The sequence below is a fragment of the Coptis chinensis genome, chromosome 9, assembly GCF_015680905.1.
Source record: "Coptis chinensis isolate HL-2020 chromosome 9, ASM1568090v1, whole genome shotgun sequence".
In the NCBI taxonomy this organism is placed as follows: domain Eukaryota; kingdom Viridiplantae; phylum Streptophyta; class Magnoliopsida; order Ranunculales; family Ranunculaceae; genus Coptis; species Coptis chinensis.
Genome location: NC_141464.1, coordinates 63,038,863 through 63,053,088, shown reverse-complemented (window position 1 = coordinate 63,053,088; position 14,226 = coordinate 63,038,863). Strand labels below are relative to the sequence as shown.

Here is a 14,226-nt window from a genome sequence, read left to right as displayed (position 1 = left end):
TTTTTTCAATTTTTTTGCTCGATTTTTTGGCTTTTAATCAAACATTAGACGCAGAGGTTAGAAGGTGTTAGGTTTTGCTCAGTATTAGAAGTAGCTTGTAGCCTTTGATTCTATTTCCCTCCTTATGTTTACTCGTGGATTCTGTCGTTCTATTTCACGGTTCAATTCTCCGTAGTCATTACCTCAATCACCTTAAAATGCCGCATCCAGTTTTCTTCATCTTGCAGCAGCGAAAATGGCACCAAAGAAGGAGAAGGCACCACCCCCGTCATCAAAACCAGCAAAGTCTGGTGGTGGAAAGCAGAAGAAGAAGAAATGAAGTAAGGGAAAGCAAAAGGAGAAGGTGAACAATATGGTTTTGCTTGATCAAGCTAGTTATGATAAGCTTCTTTCTGAAGTCCCAAAGTACAAGCTTATCACTTCTTCCATCTTGTCTAATCGTTTGAGGGTGAATGGATCATTGGCACAGAGGGCAATCAAAGATTTGATGGCTAGAGGTTCCATTAGGATGGTATCATCTCATGATAGCTAGCAGATATACACCAAAGCCACCAACACCTAAGGGATTTATCTAGGCTTGTTGGGTTTTAGATGCTGGGCAGTTCTTTTGTCTTTCTTTTGTTCTAGTATTATTGGGATTTTGTCTTTATCATGAGATGTTCTGGATAATGCATTTTTCTTTATGTTTTCATGATACTTGTACTAGAATATGTCTCCGTCTTTGATTTTGTTAAAAAAAAAGTGTGTAGCTTATTTCTATTCATATTAACATTAAGAATTTTTGTTTTGTTTTTTTTTCTTTTCTAGTTCGGGAAGTGGTTTTGCAGTTGAAGCATTTACTATTAGAAGACAAATTTTTAGTGTCTGTTGCTGCTGGAATACAGGTTTGCATATGAATTTATGCCAAGAGGACCAATATCAACTTCTCACAGTTTGTTGTTATAGACTCTATTTGTGCACAATGTGATCTTTAAGTGCACTGATGACGCGCATGAATATTGTGGGATGCTTAAAGTCTAAAGGAAATAGCTTAGGTTCAGGGCATTTTACATCAAGTGGCGCCACAGTAGTTTTGATCTCTTGGTATCATAGATTATGTGCAATTTTCTTGTTGTCCTCTAATAGTTTGTGAGTTTCATTTTTTAGCTATTTTTGTTTTATGTTGCTCTACTTCAATCTCACTTACTGCGTCAATCTCACTTTCAAACTCCTTAAGGTTGGAATACTAATGAGCAGTATCGATCTATCTGTTACACATGGCCTTTGGCTATATGGGCAATGCAGTGGGCCTTGTCAGCACCAAAGCTTTTCAATGAGGCTATTCGTGGAGGAAGTTCCAGCACAGCTACACTTCACAGTCCCGAGGAATGTAAGTCTTACCTGATTTGAGTTATTGCTCAGACACACTATAATTTTGTCCAAAGGTTCACCAGACGCACTATAATTTTAATCTTATCTTGGTTAAGGGGCAGCAGGCAACGCGAGGCCTTGGAGAACAGTTATATGACCAGATTAATTTGCACTCTAATTTCTTCTCTCTTCTGACTTTATCTATATATAATATCATGTGATGCATATCTTTGTTTTATCGTTGGGAGTAGATTATCAGTTGGCGATTTTTATTTTTTTTTTTTTTTTTGTTCATTTTTTGGAGAAAAAGCAGTGAAGTTTAATTCAGTGTCAAGTATAAAGACAAGTTTTTGATAGAATATGTTAGCTGCAATGAACCCGTGATGGAGGGATGGTGCTTGGGTTATTCAAAGCTTATCATATTGCATCATGTTCGTTGGTTAGATCTGAGCATGTATAGATTAATTTGCAGAAGTAGCTGAATGACAACTTTTATAATGAAGAACTAACAAGATTCATGAACTGAAACTAAAAGGACTAAAAGAGAATCTTTTTCCTATTTGACGTGGTAGTTTTCTAAAAGGTTTGGTGATCTATTAGGCAACTCAAACATTTCTAATATTTATTTCCTTTCTATTTTTGTTCTGTGATTCTTTGAAGAGTGTGTGTTTCCTGTATGATATAGACTGTGTGCTTATAATTGGTGTTAACTGTAAAGTGTATAGCGTAGTTTTTATTTGCTGTATATATGTGTTGCGTTCTCATGTATCCTTGAAATGTTATTTGCCTCGACCTAACGCTATTTTTTCCAATTCATTGGTACTCCAATAAGAAGATAAATGTTTCTACAATTCACAACAAGACTTCTAATATTGTTGCTATCAGGCGTGTGATTTACCAAATGAAATATAAAAGACGGGAGCGGCAGATTACTCTACCCTGCAAACATGTCTACCGCACAGATTGTGGAACAAAATGGCTTAGTCTCAACAAGGTCAGCTGATCAGAGCCCTCCTGTTAGCTGAATACTTCATACTAAATTACCATTTGCCTTTTGTCCACACTGAAGTACCATTTGCTTTTCACGTATGAAGCTGGATTATCTGAGCTGCAAATATACCCTACTTGTCTTTTGGGAAATATATTGGAAATATCTGTTCATACTTCATTTTTCCCCTTATGTATTTTGAACTATGTTGTTCATCACTGATTTTGTATGTCTGCCTCACAATAAGTGATTTACTAGCATTTAGATGGTTTTCCTAGTTCCACCTTTTTCCAATATAATCCAAGAAATACTTATCCTAGTTGACATGCTTAATTAAACTGGGATTTTTCGGGTTCTTGTCTAGGAATGGGCAGCAAGCAGCGTACTGTTCTGCACCATTTCGAGTTCTTGAGCGGTGGGATTGCCCAAGCCATGCGGACGTAGATGAGAGAACAAATACTTAGTCACTGGGATGCACTCTATATGCAACAAAGTAAGAACTGTTTCTCTGGTTAATTAGTTTTTTCTGGCCATTGTAATTGGAACTTGTACGCTTTTCATTAACATTTTGATCCTTGCACACTTGAGTTCTTCTATTACTTTGACCTCTAGGAGATTAACACGTTGGCCCTGCAAAATGAGATCCATGTGCTAAAACATAGAACTTAAGTTTGGAACTAACACCAACAACAACAATAATAACACGAACACCAATGACAATGATTAAACGCTACTAGTTTGATGCACCTTGATATGTTACTAGTTTGATAAATTAAAAGATTGTTTGTCAAAAAGTATTTCATGATTTGTGAAGATGGAAATGTGTGCAAACAAGTTAGGGTGAAGTCTGTATACCATGACCATGATATTTCCTTTTACGTATCACTTGTGGAATGTGTAGCTAAAACATAGAGTTATGTTGATAGTGATGCAACATATAATTAATGAATGGTATGTGTTTCTATATTGGATGTAGACATTTTGTCAAAGACTCAAGAACTCTACACTATTGTTTTCGCTACACTTGGTATTTGGATTCGTTTACTGATTATATCTCACTGTATAATACCGTCATGAAGTTGGTGTATCTGGGAAGCTTGTTGTCCATTGTCTGGTACATGAGACGTCACAAGCTTGACTCTATCAAGCTACTCCTGGTTAAAACAAATCATAGCTATTTGGGCAGTAGAGGTTGTTCAGTTTGTGGAAAGCTATGCCGAAATGAGGCATGAAAGAAGCCAGCGAAAAAGTGCTTTGCAGCACCCTATATGGCTTTGACTTTATTGGTCTGCAACATGCGCCTCAGCAATCTGAAAATGGTCCCTCTTTTAACTTAGATAATGCACATTCAATCCTTGATGTGGATATTAAAATGAGCAGAAAAGCGAGTCAGAGGTCAAGTTTTAGCGGATCTGGGAGTCAAAGGTCATCAATGAGATCGAAGATCTAGATGTATAAATTCCTTTAGTGGCAGGCACTCTTTATTTGCCTTTGGACTACCTGGTGACATAGGTAATCAAGAGACAGAGACATCATATTAGTTTTCGAAGATTAGTTGATACAATACTTGAGTTCTTACCAATGATTGATTAGTAGTACACTTTGGAAGTTATGTTCATGTTCAATATTGTTTATTGAATAAAATCATATTCTTCAAAGAAATTTACTTATGTTGGGTTGTTTTTGTTAATTGGTGTTGATGTTTATGAATATGAAAGGGAATGTGGTTTTTATTTGCAGGTTGTCATAATTAATTATTAATTGAACAATACCAATGCAATTTTAAAAAAATGACAAAATATATTAGCTAAATAAAAAGGTGGGATAAAAGGTTGTACATATTATCACGCTTTCCATAAGAATTTATCACGGTTTACTTTTATATTATCTCGGTTTCAATTAAAAACGATCTCAGTTTTCTTTTACATTTATTGGGTTCAATTACAATTTATCTTAGTTTTATTCTATATTATATCAGTTTTATTTAGAAAACTGAGATAATATATTTAGATAAGATGTCAGACTTCTGAGATAATTTAGTAGCTTATTATCTCGGTTTTATAGAACTCTATTACCTCAGTGGATTTTACCTCGGTTGTTTTTTCCTAGGAAACCGAGGTAAAAACTCTAACATCTCACTTTTTAGCTGAGCATATAAACCCTTTTTTTAGTAGTGATTGTTTAGTTAAAATTAGTAAAGTTCAAATCTTTATATTATGTCTAGTGTTAATTCAATGGGAAATGATAGCTTGATGAATCAAGGCTAAACCTCCATTAGAGGGTTGAAGAAGCCTTGATGAAGCTTGATCCTTGTTAACTTAGAATCGTTGTGAGAGTTTATTCCACTCCAGAAGGTCGTTGATTCGCCATGAGAATGGGTGGACGACCTCACATGCTAGTTATTAATTGGTAGAGATGCCATGTATAATTAGGGATTAGAATTACCATTTTGATATGCGAAGCATTGCAATTTGGATCACGACGAATATTTATTAGTTGATTAAGTCAAGTTAATGTGGATTCAATTCCCCCTAATTCTTTATCTAGATTCAAACCTCAGTATTTCGTAGCATTTCGTAGTTGAATATTTTAGTTTATATCTTGTTAATTGAATTCACCCTAGGAGTGGAACGAATCTTTTACTCCACTCTATTTAGATAGATTCGATAGTAGATATTTTTGATAAGCAATCGGGCAAGTGTATAATTAGTTTAGTTTTACTTGCGTTATGAAGTTTCATCGCTTTATTCCGTAGGTAAAACTATTCATTTTTACTTTTATTATCTACCTATATAAATACCAAACTATTTTTTATACAGAACTACGTTCTTGAGACTTGATCCCATCGATAATTTGGGTACGTAGGCAACCGAAAGGTACAATCTCATCATTCTCTCGATCACCATCACTTTTCCCACTACTTTTCTACATAATTTATCTTTTTCGTCACCACCTAGTATTTTGATCATATTTGGTTGAAACATAATGCATTAATTAAATGCCTCATGAATTAAAATACACTCTCAATTGATGAGCAACACTCCACTACACCAAAAAAGGTTTTTACTAACAGCTATATCCGTTACTTATATTCTTACTAACGCTTATATCCGTTAGCTCTGGGGTGTTACAGTCACTTAGGCAAAATTTAGTAACAGATATAACTGTTACTTAAATTAATCTTAGTAACACTTATATCCGTTACTATAATTCTTTGTAACGGATAGCCAACTGTGATCGGCAGTTTAATCTATTCATTTCTAACGGATATAAGTGTTAGTAACGTTTGGCGCTGCTTTAGTTACTTTTCTGGCGGGAAATCAATTTTCATATGTCACAGATATATCCGTTAGTAATAGATGTGCCACTTGCTATTAATATCGATATGTGTAACGGATACATCCGTTAGTAATGAATGTGCCACTTGCTATTGATATCGATGTGTGTAACGGATATATCCGTTACTAAATTTTTGTCAGTTAAAAAAAAATAAATATTTATTTTTTTCCTTGGTCAAAATGTCAAAAAAAGTTCACCCTGCACATATGAATATTCCATCTTATAGAGATATCACATTCCACAAACTTAATCAACATATAATAACAAAAAAAATAAAACCACTAATCAATTAAACATTATTATAAAAATATAGACACTAGTCCAAATCCCAATTTACAAATCAAACTTATATAGAAATGACTTCACCTAACCTAATCTTGGGATGTCTAATATGTTGTCATAGAATATCCCATTGTATTGGTCGTCACTGGTCGCCTGTTATTGCTCTCTCGAGTGTTAGACCCACCAACCGGAATGACATAAGGTCTTTTTCCTTCCCTTATTAAGCTCTCCTTTAGCAATTAGTAAGCACCTGCAAAGAAAAGGGTGATACCTTTTCAACTGTTCAAAAAGGAAAGAAGTATAGTAATGCTGGACAAGGAAAACAAGATAGCAATAGTAATGGCATGAGCAGTTAGAGCCTCAGCCCAACAGTTCTATCAGGTCAGGCCTAGTTGGTCCAAAACTCCAAAATGATTTACCTTATATTGTAACTACACAACAACAATTGAACCTTTTGCAAGGTATTTCCTTTTTCCTTTTTGAATTTCCAAATTATGGACTTTAGGTTCTTGAAAACTGTTAAATCCTTTAGTATAGACTCAGATGGAAATGGTATCCAAACATACATTTCAATTATATTTTTGCATGTAAAGGATGCACTTTCAAAGATAAAGAAAGCATTGGAACATGTTGCAAAGAGACAAACCTCACTCCCAGTATTGGCATACTCTTCCTTGACACAAGATCAACATGAGCTCCCACTAAACGCTCAACAAGGAGGTTTCCCGTCAATCCAAGATCACTGTCAACTAAAATCTGTGAAAAAAACGTAAAGAAAAGATGTGAACCAACTCTCCCACCTGCCCTACGCAAAGTCAATAACAACTCTTCCCTCAAAACGATTTTATCAAACTAACCTTAAATTTCTCATGCCATCGTGGAGGACTTCCACATCCCATCAATAGTCCCCAGTACAACATCGACTCGCATTACCATCCCACTATGTTCATCACTTATATGATATAACACCACTATCTAATTATCTTCATGCTATCCTTGGCGAAAATGGATGTACAACTAAATTTTGTGAACTGTGATACTCCGATCACGTTAGGCAATCCATGAGCCCGCCTCGACATAAATAGAGATACATAACTTAGGCAAGCAATAACTCTACGCCCGGGGCATACATGGTTTCCAAGCAAATGTAAAAGCACGCACTCTAATTTGAATGGTGCAATTGGTAGCTCCAATAATAGTCTTTGAAAGCAACATCTAGAAAAGGACCTGCCATCTTTCCCTGAGGAAACCATCCAAGATCCCCACCCTTCTTTCCTGACGGACATTCTGAATATTCTGATGCTAGTTGAAAATACAAAACAAAGTAAAAAGCTCAGTGTTTGTAAATTCTCTTTATTTTAACAATCTGCCCACTCGTTTCTGATTGTTTACAATTCAACAGATCCAAACTCATCATCACAAATCATCATATGAGCAATGTAGAATCACCAAAGGCTTGCTATTTTAGACAATTAGTAGAATTCATATGATTATCTTAGTTGTTCGCACTTGATATAAGAGAAGCCGCAAGCTTTTCAAGCAATACACACACACAAGAAAGTGATGAAAAGAGTTCGAGATGTTCTCGTGGTACCTTAGTGGCTTAGCATAAGTGATAATCACATCATTATGGATAATTACTTGGTCTGGCGGAGGGGATAGTATCTAATTATGAAAACTGATCTGGCAGAATTATTTGCCTTTGTACACGATCTCTTCATCATCCACGTCATATCTTTGGATTACAAAGACATCCGAGCAGTCTCCCTATGCCCCGCCACGATTATATAACAACGTCACATAGTAATAACAATTTTCTAATAGCTAAGTGTGAAATATGTTGTCTTCATAAGAGTGGCAAGTTCTTTTCTACTTGGCAGTGTAAAATTTTGACTAAATTTTAGTTAATAGAATGCAACACTCTGTAGGAACTTGGCAACCTACATAATAAAAGGGCAAGGGTAGTTTTTCTTTCCTGTAGGAAGGTAGATGTGAAGAATAATTGGACATACCTGAGTGATTGCAGGAGTTCGATAAGAAAGTGCTCTTGGTGAATCCTCATCAGAAGAGCTATCAGAACTTCTTGCATCTTCATAAACATCAGAGTATGTGACTCAACATCACTTCGAGGGCCATTACCGTCTGTCTTAGATTGATGTTGAATGTCTTCTTGCAGATTCTGCGGTCGGAAAGCCCCCGGATCATTTTTTTTTTTTTCAGCAGAAGCAAAATTCTATGAGTAAAGACCAACGAATAGAACGCGGTAGAATGAAAATGAGATACCTTTTCTTTGTCTTGTGACTTGTGACTTCGGATGTGCCCTTTATTCAACCCGGTTAAGTCAAAAAGGCACCCTAAATATATAGCTTTCTTCCCTAGCTCTTGTGTTGCCTGTCTCACATATATGTAACCAATGGTGTGTAGAATATCAACTCCAAAAGCTGTATTTTCAACACATAAGAAAAGAAATCATCTATCATACTCTGACCATTTTAGTCACATGATTAGCTGGTTTGTGGTTGCAACCTTACTTTGTGGGCACAAGTCTAAAAAAGCGAGGGGTAAGCGGTAAGCCTCAACTCAATTTGAGGGGCCTCAGGGTGTGTGTGTTTCTCATTAAATATCACAATTCGGGCAGAAACACATACTATGCAGAAAGGCAATAGAGGCAAATAGTACCTGTGCCTTGTAATCACTTGTTTTCGTGGAGCAAATCTTTGCATTCCTTTCTCTTGCATCCTCACCCTCCACAAAGATTTAACTTTTCTTCCAAGCGGTTAGAATTTCGCTCACCTCGTATTTAAGCCCTCTATTTTGTCTATCAAAGTCGGACTTCTCTTGGACAAAGATATGCTTTGAACCACGAAATAGGACTCCGCCTAACCGGGTAAACAGTCGAATGTAAGGATCATGCATCTGCGGTCGACAAGAACCTTCGTGCTTTGAGTGAGGCCCATTTAACTCAGTTCTTGTCCGTGAGTTGGCTAAAGGCCTAGCTGAATGCTGAGGATGAGGATGATAGTAACCATATGATTCATGTGGATAACCACCGGGAGGACCGGGGGTCCATAAGGAGGCATACTAGGCGGTCCCCTCGTACCAAAGTCCATCGGGAGGATTATGAACGGGAATCATGTGATAGGGGTCAAAATCTTTGAGGAGGCATATTGTGATTGGGAAACGGTGGGGTTCTCTCGACACTTATCACCGACCGGTGGCACTCCTTCTCTAATATATGGAAAGTCGTCTCTTTTCCAAGTATTAACAGATCCTTTATCGGTGGTTGCATCTGCAGATTCAACTTCTGAAAATACAAGACAAAACCAAAATCGTTCAATTAAAAAATCTCAATTCTATCATTTAGAACTTCAAATTCTAAAATTTCAAGCGGATGACAATGGACCGCGATCTCTTGTGTCATTGTAATTCTTTATAAAGAACTCCAAAATTTCAAATGAAGGATATCGGTCACGAGGTGCCCCGGATAGAATAGTTAAGCATAAGTATACCCACCGATTCATGAAAACTTTAGATCTCCCTTTTCGGTGTTCCTAGTCTGCACCTGAGGCTCGGGCGGAGTTGACCCACGATCCGAGACACGGAACATGTGATTACAATAATTAACAACTAATGGAATCTGTAGTGAGAAAACCCACAGATAGGCACGATATGAATAGAGAAAAAAATCTATGAATAGAGAAAGTGACCCTGGAAAACCCAACAACTTGTTGCATGATATGCAGTCATATTAAACAACTTAGGAACATTAGACGTGCAATACACCCATCCTTCATGAGAGCGGAAGTAAAAAATCTGGGCTACAGAGCTAAACGAGCTAGATATCGAGGTTTCTAAATTTAAAATACAAAAGGGATTCACGAAGGAGTCCGATTTTCGATGGGTTTTGAGTTGGTATGATGAACACCCTATGTTTTGTTTTTATAAGGTCAATGATTAACAATATTAGCTTTGATGGTAATTATAAATCTTAAATTGTTTCCCTTAACAATTTTTGAAAAAAGAGGCAACAAACCCTAAAACTGAAAAATGTCAAGAAAATTAATACTCTACTTGTTCAAGTATGGACTAATTTCTTATCAAAAAAAACTGAAATGACCACATTACATTAAATATTAAAACATAAACTTAATGAGGTAAATATGCAAACCTTGTTGATCATGCGACTCGATATTCTTTTTCAATTACCAAGTGTTGGGAAATCTCGAACTCAAATCAAACCCATCAATCTTGGAGGATGGCACTCCCTACAAAGCAATGTAATTATCGAAAATAATTAGACTAAGCATGATGAAATCAGACTTTCTAATTGCGGCATTGATGAGAATCATATATTAAACAGCAAAAGCAAGCCATAATGTTCCGGGAAGTGCACATTTAACTACAAGATTTTTAGAGAGAAGAAAAATAAATCATTTCCACTAATATTTGTTAGAAACTTAGAATGTACTTCGAGTTGAGAATGTATATACACATGCATTATACATAATAAACCAGCTAAAAAGCATTACCAATCTTTTCTAGCGGTTCCGGTGCACCCCATGCACAGAATTTTCAAACATGGGTTCAAAGAAATCGCGATAGTTTGAGAGCTCCCAGGTCTTGTTTCTGCACTATGAGGACGTGCTGCCGCCATTGATGTTTCTGATTGTTTACAATTCAACAGATCCAAACTCATCATCACAAATCATCATATGAGCAATGTAGAATCACCAAAGGCTTGCTATTTTAGACAATTAGTAGAATTCATATGATTATCTTAGTTGTTCGCACTTGATATAAGAGAAGCCGCAAGCTTTTCAAGCAATACACACACACAAGAAAGTGATGAAAAGAGTTCGAGATGTTCTTGTGGTACCTTAGTGGCTTAGCATAAGTCACCACTCCACAGCATTTCTCCAACAGTATGAACCTCGCATGCATCAAACAATTACACATTTATTAGTGATATAAATGAAAATAAGAACTTCATATTAAAATAGCTAATAGAAAGAAGAAGAAAATAAACAAAAACTAACCGGGGGTTTACGATCCCCCGTGACTACTAATTGCTCAAAATATCTCGACATCCGCCATCCGCACTTAAACTTAAATACACGAAGGCCTTGGTTTGTTTACAACAAGGCAAGTCCGCGACATAAAACCAATAAAAAGATTTGACAGCTAAAGAGTTCATTATATTATTACAACTAGACAAGACTAACCACATAAAAAAATTTCAAGGCATGACAACACACCCAAAAGTTCCAAGTCATGGCAACCACAACCACATAAAAATATGTCTTGAGCTTCAACTAAAGCAGGAAGAGCAAAAAGTAGATGTAGTGGACGTATTCGTGAGATACAATGTTATAGGTGGCAAGGGGGTCGCATGCAACATAAGGAAGAGGAGTCATGATGCAGCGGATCAGTCCGCGGTAACCTAACTGCCTAACTGTCGAGAACTGCCTAACTGCCGAGAACTGCCATATATAGAGAGGAGGTGAAGAGAGAAGAGGAGAGGGAGAAAAAAGGTGATGAGGAGAGAGGAGGAACTACGGTTCGGCTTGATCCCCCAAAGAAGGGGTACGTAGGCAACCCACTCGGGTTCAGCCGGTCAGTGAGAGTGAGCACTATTCCTGGAGAACGACCTGTAAGATCGGGGGTAGAGAATTCGGTAATTACAGTAGAGAAATCCAAAAAAGGTCTAAAACCTATAAACATCAATCATACTTCAATCGCCCATCAAGCCAAGCTATATACCCTCCTTCAAGCCAAGCATTCAAAGTTTCATTACCATCTTGTGGACCATCATAAACAGTAGCGTCGGGAACCAATACTTCATCAATATACACTCTTCTCTCTCCACCAACCAGAATCCTGCCATGACAAATTTTTGCACTTAAATCAATAGACCCTTTAGCAACTTCTGTACCAAACTTATCTAGTAATGTGACTCTAGGCTGTTCAAGAGACCCAAAAGCAGGAGTCAAGTTCTCGAGGGGTTCTTTGGAGAATGGCGTTGGAGCGTAACTTGAACCAACTTCAGTTAAGGGTGTAGTCACACCCATATGTGCTTTGGCATTGGTCATCACATTATTGCCCATCGTCGTAGTATTGCCTAGTTGTTGTTGAAGGAGAACCTATGCGGGTATAGATGAAGACATGATAATTTTAAAGTGTGGTTCACATATTACTAACTCTAACCATTAACCGTAATTGCCAAGAAAAAACTGACCTTGAGCATTGATTTGACCTCAGACATGTCTCTCTCGACCTTTGATTTAAATGTAGCCACATCGGCCTCAACCTTTGCAACTGATGTAGCAGCCATTTGGTTGAGTAAAGCGCTTGCGACAGCAGCATGTTGTAGCTGCTTCCTAGAAACATTAGAACCAACTCCACGAACACGGTTCTTCTTATCCTTGCCAAGTACTTCAGTCAATGCATCGGAGTCGATGTCTCCCGTGTCAGTCTCTCTAGATGCTAGTCTTCTTTCTTTAACTGCTTTCACTTGATCCTGCATTTATTTGTTTTTTTTAAAAAAAAAGCAATTAAATAGCCCAAAATATACCCGGTAGCAATCAAAAACTGAAGTTACAAAATAGAAGCAGTAAAACTTCTACTCACATATTTTTCCCGAGCACTTTCCAAAATTGTTCCATCACTGCGTTCACGACCCTTAAGCCAATCATCAACTCGAGTTATTTTTGCTTGAGGGTTTTGTTGTTGCTATAGGCAAATAATCAATGCTTAGTAATAGTGCTTCAAAAAGGACGACAATAGTATTCATATCTATATACATAATCAAAAGGGTTAATAATTTAAAAAATGATAATGCACCAAATCGTTATGCCTTTGGGAGAAGGTTCTCCTACAATTAGTACTACCAATAGTATTCATGGCCCTATTTGCCGCATTTTTCGCATTCCTTTCTTTTACTTTAGTCTGAAGCTCATAGTCGACAAAATCTACCCAAAGAGCAGGATTAATAGCGGGTTGGCGGTTTTCTTTAGTCGCTTTAATGCTTTCAAACTTTCTCCAAAAACTTTGCCCTCAGTATGTCGCTTTCGGTCCTAAGTTTTTGAGAATAATTTGTCTCGACCAACGGACGAGCTTCAAAGTTTTCGACATTAAATTCGAATTCCTCCTATCATGAGTACAATTGATAAGAAACAATATATTAAGACATAGCTTAGCTCAATGGTAAAGTTGATTATTTAATTAACACATTAAATAAATAAATAAAAATAATTACCGTCAAGGCTTTCCAAATTGCATCCTTAAAGCCACCATCCACTAGTCTCCAATCCTTGGTGTTGATAGGGATATTAAGCCTCACTTGGTTCCCTATTGCAGTTTTGAACTTGCTTGCATTTTGTCCAACAATTTGGCCATTAGGCCATAACTCAACAAGCACTTTCCCGGAGGGACTCATTAATTGTGTCTTCTTGGATGACTGAGAAGTACATTGACCTGTGGGAGAAGAGGCATCTGATGCAGTATGGTGTGCAGTTGTACCACCTGATTCCATTATTTAAAAATAGCCTAACAATTTCCAACAACATTTGAAAACAAATTATTAAGGATTTCATAACACTTAAAATATGACATAACCAATTATTCAAAAAGAACGAAAAGAAATAAAAGAATATGCACTATCAAATTAACCATAATATCCAAAATTAATTTTCCAAACTACTAGAAAATCTTAAGATGATCATAAAAAAAGGAAGGCAGGCATTTGAACATATTTTCAAAATTATTGCACACTACAATCAACGACGTGGTTCTAGCAGTGATCTCAAATGAGGTTGCTCTGCAAGAGTAGATTGGAAGTCTTCTGGTTCTGGTGCTTCTAGCTTGTCCACTTCGTTAGTCATTCACCTTGGTGAATGTATGACCACCCACCAATCAGGATATTTCAAATCCCTCGAATAGAATACTTGATTGGCTTCTTTGGAACAAATGGCTGGCTCATCTAACATTTTGTCTAACTCTTGAGCGATTAAAATTTACCACCACCAAGTTAGAGTCTAGGCATAACTTACATCCATGGTCTTATCTTCCACCCTAACCCAATCACAATAAAACACCACTTCCTTGAAATTTGTGTAATTCACCTCTAGTATCTGTTTGATGACTCCATACCACTTAGCAGACGCATCGATAGGATTTTTATCTTTCCTACTTGATGTAAATGTAGTAATTGCACTCATGCAAACACCACAGTCTTGCGTAAGAACGGTTTCATCGTGAGACTTAGTAGA

The 14,226-nt window shown here is 36.9% G+C and overlaps 1 pseudogene; it reads left to right on the top strand.

The window, feature by feature from the left end:
* Positions 1-235: 235 nt before the first annotated feature.
* On the top strand, positions 236-694 carry LOC147477265 (small ribosomal subunit protein eS25 pseudogene; annotated as a pseudogene).
* Positions 695-14,226: the final 13,532 nt, after the last annotated feature.